The sequence below is a fragment of the Lolium perenne genome, chromosome 3 (genome assembly GCF_019359855.2).
Source record: "Lolium perenne isolate Kyuss_39 chromosome 3, Kyuss_2.0, whole genome shotgun sequence".
Taxonomy (NCBI): Eukaryota; Viridiplantae; Streptophyta; class Magnoliopsida; order Poales; family Poaceae; genus Lolium; species Lolium perenne.
The window spans coordinates 149,401,087-149,408,629 of NC_067246.2; the positions used below are offsets into that span (position 1 = coordinate 149,401,087).

Sequence of the window (7,543 nt, forward strand, 5' to 3'; positions counted from 1 at the left end):
ACGCTATTTACTCCGGTCTTCGAACTGGAGCCATACAATGAAGTGAAACTAGCATGACAGGTTGACGTGGTAAGTATAGAGATGTTTATAAACATGATTAAATACTTAGAAGAGAGGCCACATTGAGATGTGGTGGGTTGTTTCGTTTCTGCCGACCCTAGGAACCGAGTTCTCGCCTCTTGAACCAAGACCGAGCGTACAACCACACGAGGCCCTATTATGGTACCCTCTCGACTCACTAACTTTCTTACTTGATTCCATGAGTCACATAGTTTGCGCGTTATCTGGACATATGCATTGCATTCTGCTTTGTGGGAAAAGGTACATAACAGGTAGGTAAGCGTGGTCTAGGTGGCTGGGGGTTGCGGCCTCTGGGGAAACCCACCTCGGCTCACATCCTTAAGGACCGACTTCGGGACTTGACCCGTTACAGCGGAACAATCCTTATCGTGTGACTCATGGTCTAGGCGACAGTAAGGTAAAGGTCACGGTCAGTCACCCTCTATCAGCTTTCCAAGGAAGAGAGCTTATGATCTGGCATTAAGAGTCGGTTGGCACGTGTGGGTAAAGTTGTGCACCCCTGCAGGGTTATGAATCTTTTCGAAAAGCCGTGTCCACGGTTATGGATGACTTGGGAATAGATGTGGAGATCATAGAGAACTTTAACCTGATCGTAAAACTTGGCAACCAATGTGTGTTTACGGATACCTTTTTCGGGAGTTGAGGGGGTGATCCGAGGATAGTGGATCGAGATGATGAAGATTTGTGGATACAATATGATGATCAATATAGATAGAGATGTCGCTCTCTTATCCCCTTTTAAAGGTTCTGAGTAGTCGAGCTTCTCCTCTCTCTTGTCTTACAAAGGAAAACTGGCTTTACGCAAAAGAAGCTCCACAGAAAGCCCGCATACCCGCTTTGCTAAAAGGTTGTACTAAGTCTTGCTGAGTCCCTGTACTCAGCTTTGCATGCTTTTGTTTCAGACGAAGTCGCTCCAACAGACGGTGGGTTCTAGTTGACATCGACGAGTAGCTTGGGGTTCCCAGGTGGCAGCCTGGAATCTATGGGCTGGGATGTCGCCGTTATGCTCCTGGCCTCTTAGGCCTTTTGCTATCTTGCTATGTTTAATAGCATAACTTCGCTTCCGTTGGTTGATGTATGTCAGGTCGGTGACCTCTGCTTGTAATGTTTTGGTTCTTCGCTCGGTTATGAGCTTGTATTACTTCTTGAGTCATAGAGTCACTGTTATGTTACCGATTCTCTCACTGTAGTCTCTCGAGCTCTAGGATAGGCTTATGTCAGACGAAGATCTGGTATTTGTCTAACCCTGATCCCGGGGTGCCACACGCACTCATTCGTCTTCTCCACTACTTAACTGCGTGTTGTAGATATCCACCAAGAAATAAATAAAGAAACTGTTAGAGGTATGTGATCAGCCGCATCTGCCTTTATAACCACAACGTGTTCCTACCAGAGTTGGGGTGTCCAATCTACTATGTCATGCCATATAGGCTTCAGTAGATTCCATGGCTGAAGGCAAGGATGGCAACCTCAGCTTCACTCCGGCCGCATCACATGACCTCTGCATCACATGACCCTCTCTAGCGTGCAATAGTATTACTATCGGTTACTTTTTCAGTTAATTTTGTTCACCTAGATTTGCTACCATTCAGCGTATGATGAATTTGAGAGGAGTTATCGGCTAAAAGAAGATGACGAACCTCCAATAGAAGGCAAGTTTTTCCAACCTTGACTAGATTTTCATTGGTGTGTTTTTGGTTGTGCAGGTACGAATCGTAATCTCTACTACTTAAAAAGACTAAACTGATTTCTTATTCTGCCTAAGGAGCAATACGTTAAACTTTCGTCGTCCTTCGTCGCACGTTGCTACCGCCCAGATGGGCCAGCCAAGCCCAACAAATCCGATTCCCAAGCAACACTACCTCGCCTCCTTTGTTTCCGAGAACCTCGCCCGCCGCCGCTCGCTAGAACCTCACGCGCCGCCGCTCGACCACGTCGATTACCACCTGTCCGCCGTCGCTTGCTAGGACCTCGCCCGCCGCCGCTCGCTAGAACCTCACGCGCCGCCGCTCGACCACGTCGATTACCACCTGTCCGCCGTCGCTTGCTAGGACCTCGCCCGCCGCCGCTCGCCAGGATCTCGCCCGCCGCCCCTCTACCTGCCCCGCCTCTGCTCGACCTTGGCCAGGACATGAGATCGCCCCAACCGGGCGCAGTTTGGCGAGGTCAGGCTCGCCCAGGCCTGCCTCCTCTCGCATGGAGAGATGACCACGGAACCACACGCTCAAGGACCCGCATCCACGACATCACCACGCGCGAGCGCGAACAAATAGTGGTAACTCCCTCCTAATTTCCACCGTTTTGTCTCTTCTTTCGCTTCGGATCACGAAAGTCTGCGTCTGCGTCTGCGTCTGCGTGTGTGTCCCAGGAAAACTTCAAATCGCGTCTCTCGGATCGCGGAAAGGCCACCGGACCTCCCGCTGAATTCTGGGTGAGGCCTGTTGGGGATTTTTATTGTGTGGTGCGACCACCAAGGGGACGGATCCGAGAGGTTCGGGAGGTTGTTGCGCCGCACGCGTCGGGGAGGGAGGCATCTGATTGGTGAGGCGGACATGGTTGCCGGCCCGGAGGTCATGAATCAGGTCGTTCCCATGTTGGAGTCGTCGTTCCATCGGTGCCCCGTCAAGGGGGTCGACGAGGTGGTGGTCGTCAGGGCAGCGGTGTCGCCGCCGCCGCCGACGGTGGCCTCGCCCAAGGCCGATTCACTGGTGGACCTCCTCGAGGTGCCCGATCTGGTGAGTTCTTGATTCTAGCTGGCAAGGGGTCTCCTTTTACTTCTTGTTCATTCAGTTTTATATAGTTCTTGTAACCCAGAGTCAATGCCACACTCCAGCATCACCTCCTCCTCCAGCTTTGTCGCGGAGGTCGGCGAGGACGGGATCGGTCGATGCGGCATCAAGGCCTTCAGGGTGACAACGACAACGCGATAGACCTTTGGTCTCTGTACCGATGGGACCAGGTCTCCCTTTCGTCGCCACCGAGTCTCACTGCCTCCGCCGTCCCCGGAGTTCGATCTGGACCTTCTCCTCGACCCAGGTAAACAAACCACATGATTATGAGGATGAGATCTCATAAGAATTGATCGTTGATTGGTGCTTTAGAGGATGTAATACTTGGCTATCTGATGGACTCAGGGTCTCACACGGTTTAGCCCCTGATGCATATTGAAGCAACGCATTCAACGTAAGTGTGAGATAGAGAGATGGACACCAGTTGACTTTATTAGATGATTTCCAAATGATGTTGGTCTATTGTGAATTTTGATTTTGTTGTCGCCAAAAGAGCATGGAGCCAAATTTGTGAAGAAAGCCAAATGCTCTCCATAAGAGCTGGTTATATATCAAGTCAAATCATGAGTGCTTTCTTCTCTTCAGTGCCTGATCAAGTTTTTTTCTATGCTAGAGATAATATTCTGAACTTCAGCAGTACAACATGGATTCATACATTAAAGGTGGATATTTGGCCTACCAAAAACATTAAAATTAAAGGTTTCAGTTTCAAAGTTGAGGCCTTGTGGTTCATGGTATGCCAGTTAAAGAGTTAAATCTTGCTAAATGAATTTTCATATTTGATAATAAAGTATGTAAATGGGGCATCATGTGATCTGTTCAAGTAGATGTCCAACTATCTCTTGGCCGCATTTTGTCTGCCCAATGCCAATGAAGTTCAGTTTACTTGAACTTTAATTTCGCAGTCTTACAAATTCTATATCACTTCATGTCAAATTTTTAATAGAAATTATACATCACTTTGTGTGATTGGTATTTACCTCTTTAGCGAGTGGTGTGCTTTTTTTCTAATTTTCAGATGAGATTGTGATTGCCAAACTAAACTTACCTGGGATGATATTTGTTTGCTTCCATAACACTGATTCTAAAGCACTTCTTTTACTTTTATGACACTTATTCTAGAGTACTTCCTTGCATTTATACGATGCGCATTCCCTGTTCATGCCTCTCCATAGACATTGTTCTGATGGATGTTATCTCTTTTGGATCAGAGTTGGGCTTTTGGACCAGAATAGAAGGAATGAGCTTTATTTACTGGATTGGTTGAGAGCTGGGTTTGGCTTTTAGGTCTGCTAGCTACTATCGGCGGCACACCACATGCATCTCCACTTAAGACCTCCCCAACGCCCAAGGTAGCTGGCCTTTACAAATATTTTGTTGCTCATTCTCTATCCTATACTGAAATTGATCCTGCTCATGGCAGCTCAGATGCATTTCTGCTAAAATCATTACATCTTGTGCTAGAGGAGTAATAACTGCCGATTCTTGTGCTGGTTCTCGTTATGAAAGTTGTATCTATTATCCTATCTAGAGACATTACTTGGATCATAGATTAAATCTCATCGGTTCATTTTGCCATTTTGCTCTACAGTTTGTTCACACATACATTACAGTCTTGTGTTATTCAGTATGCAACACTGCATTTTCTTCTGTGGAGTCAAGTGATAGTGTTAAGGAGTATTAGTATTGGGAAAATCTTGAGCAATTTCGAGTTGGTTTCACATATTTTGATTATCTTTATGGGACTATTATAAGTAAGTTCCCCCCTTCCAGTACATAATACTGAATTTTACATGATGTGTTTATCACTTAGCAAACAGGTTAATATTGTAAAGAAAAACCTCAAGTTTTAGAAATAAGCACGGGACAGACGGAAGTTCATAGGTGATCATGTATTTGTCATTTTGTTTAATAGACTACTGAATACATGACTAAAGGTTAGATCCAGGAAAGCTCCTACTTCCTAAGTAAAATCTTTGGATGTTTTAGGAAAGACAAAATATGTGGTGTTTACAGAATGTAGAGAATAGATAATCGACAATCAGGTTAATATCACTTATCAAACAGAATACTGAATCTTACATGATGTGTTTATCACTTAGCAAACAGGTTAATATTGTAAAGAAAAATCTCAAGTTTTAGAAATATGCATGGAACAGACGGAAGTTCATAGGTGATCATGTATTTGTCATTTCTTTAATAAACTACTGAATACATGACTAAAGGTTAGATCCAGGAAAGCTCTTACTTCCTAAGTAAAATCTTTGGATGTTTTAGGAAAGACAAAATATGTGGTGTTTACAGAATGTAGAGAATATATAGTTGACATTCATAGCAAGAACGATCATGAATACCTATATTTAGATGCAATTGAACCGGCGTGTGTATTTTGCTTACCGATTTTTAGATGAGATTTGTTTGCTTCCATTACAAGATTGTGATTGACTACCTAAAGAAATCACCTTGGATGATATTTGTTTGCTTCCATTACAAGATTCTAAAGCACTTCTTTTACTTCAGGGACACTTATTCTAAAGCACCTCCTTGCATAAGATTGAATCTGAAGCTTTTAGTTCTACCGATACCTTTAGACTTTTCATAGGTTCTGTTGTTGCATGATGGGGTTAAATTGGAATACAAGCAGCTCCTACTTATGAGATGCAAGTGTGTGTTTTACAGTACTTCATGTCTGTCAACTGAAGCTTGGAACATTTGTACACAATTAAGAACTCCACCTTGACCTGAGTTCATGCTTTTTTGCTTTCCAAATGATGTACTAGCCTCCCTGCTACATCTTATCCACTTTTGTGGAGTGCATGGTTGTTAACTTGCTATCATGGTCACATAATCGTGATACTACAACAGGTAAACTTGGATCTGTACCAATAGAGGAGGGGATGTCATGTGAGACCAAGGTTGCGGCGGTAGCGCACTATCGTGCTAGCGTTGTGCATGTCACTAAAATCCCTCACGAGGTAAGAAACTAGGTATCCTTAATTGTCTGATCTAATAATGTACAATTTATCTCAAATGCTTAGTCCAGATCGTCGATGTTACATCTGCACTTTTGTCAATCTAGATTTATTGCGCTTGCGTTGAATACTCCCTCGGTTCCTAAATATAAGCCATATAGTTTTTTGAGAAAAATTCCAGAATATAAGGTGTATTGCGATGCACCGCTTGTATGGACAATTAGTATCTAGGTAAATTGAGCTGGACACTAATCTTAAATTCTTCCATCAACTCTTAGAAATTATTTATCAATGTTTGCGTGGGAAAAGGCTTTGATTGTTGTTGTTGTTTGCGTTAAACTGGACTATCACATGTCAGCATGTCTCAGGTAGCATTATTCTTGCACAAGAGGGAATTAATAGTAGTTTGCCACATCGAATAAACTGGACTTCGATTTGTTGCCTGCAGATATGTGCCCGTGTGATTAGTGTTGGCAATATTTGATGTTCCACTTCCAAATTCTCTGACCCAGGCAAGGAAGTTGTATAATTTTCACGTCTATGTCTACTTACGGTAACCATGAATTATTAATGATAATGATTCTTTAATCTGGTAACCATGGTCGTGTGTAGATTATTGTGTTGTTTTCTAGCAGAGATCTGTGTTTCGAGTTGGCGATTCGGTCTTACATTCATACATAGTCTGATGGTAGCCTAGGTAGATTATATCATAGGGTTTTTCAAATAAGTAGCGAGTAATAGTACATTTGGAAGTTATATGGTATAGAAAACTCAGTAGAGTGATAATTCTTGAAAAATTTCAGTGGCACTTCAAATTAATAGAAGGGAAACGATTGCGCCGAGCGACCTGGCAAGACCGAGCCTATTAAATTTGCACAATAACAGGATTTATTTGCATTTTCTGCTATCTTAAGACCCTGTAGTCGTTAGGCCAAAAAAGTTTCTTATTTGGATTTTCATTCGTATATTTTGTAAATATAACGTAATAATTTTTAATAAGAAATAGGCAGTATATCTTTTTTGAGGCTGAAATACGGGGTCTTCACTATAACAATTCATGTGTTCCATGCCTGAAATGCAGGTTAAACTGGTAAGCATCAAGCTGCATATTCAGCAACCATGGCATGTGGCTAGAGAATCAAGGAGCTTATGTACATGCGAGTGTAGAACTGGGAACAACACGAGGCTGTCTGAAGTTCAATTCAATTTTCCTCTGTACAATTTCAGAAACTTAGGTCATAGTGTTAGTTCTTTTGTAAAATAGATGACAGTTTTGACCTGTCCCCTCCCGTGTGTATGTGGTGGTATAGCTGATGCTACAGCATACTCTCATGGATCATTTTTTAGAGTTTACAATGCAAAGAGAAAAACAGATAGAAAAGGACTAACATATTGCTTCTTACTTTCTAAGCCTGCTGCCAAATTCCTGAAGCACTATGTTATCAAACAATCAGCTACTTTCAGTACCTATTTTAGATAGCACACTTCACTTTCAGTACCTAAGCACCGCTTATTTATCAAACAACTGTTGTGCTTTTCTGTTAATCCAAAAAAGTGCATTGTGAGTCTACAGTGGAAACAAATTCCCACAAGCATTGTGTAAATATTATTGATGAATTCTTCTCGAGCGGGCTAGCATGTGAGCTGGATAAAATGTATCATATTGCTCATGTCGATGTAAGAGAAACCAAACTCACCCTA

At 43.0% G+C, this 7,543-nt stretch overlaps 1 long non-coding RNA gene across 1 annotated transcript; it reads left to right on the forward strand.

Annotated features, from left to right (window-relative positions):
• Window positions 1-2,907: 2,907 nt before the first annotated feature.
• Window positions 2,908-3,425, forward strand: LOC127327150 (uncharacterized). Its single transcript, XR_007868406.1, has 2 exons — window positions 2,908-3,117; window positions 3,216-3,425. It is a non-coding gene; the product is annotated as an uncharacterized lncRNA (long non-coding RNA).
• Window positions 3,426-7,543: the final 4,118 nt, after the last annotated feature.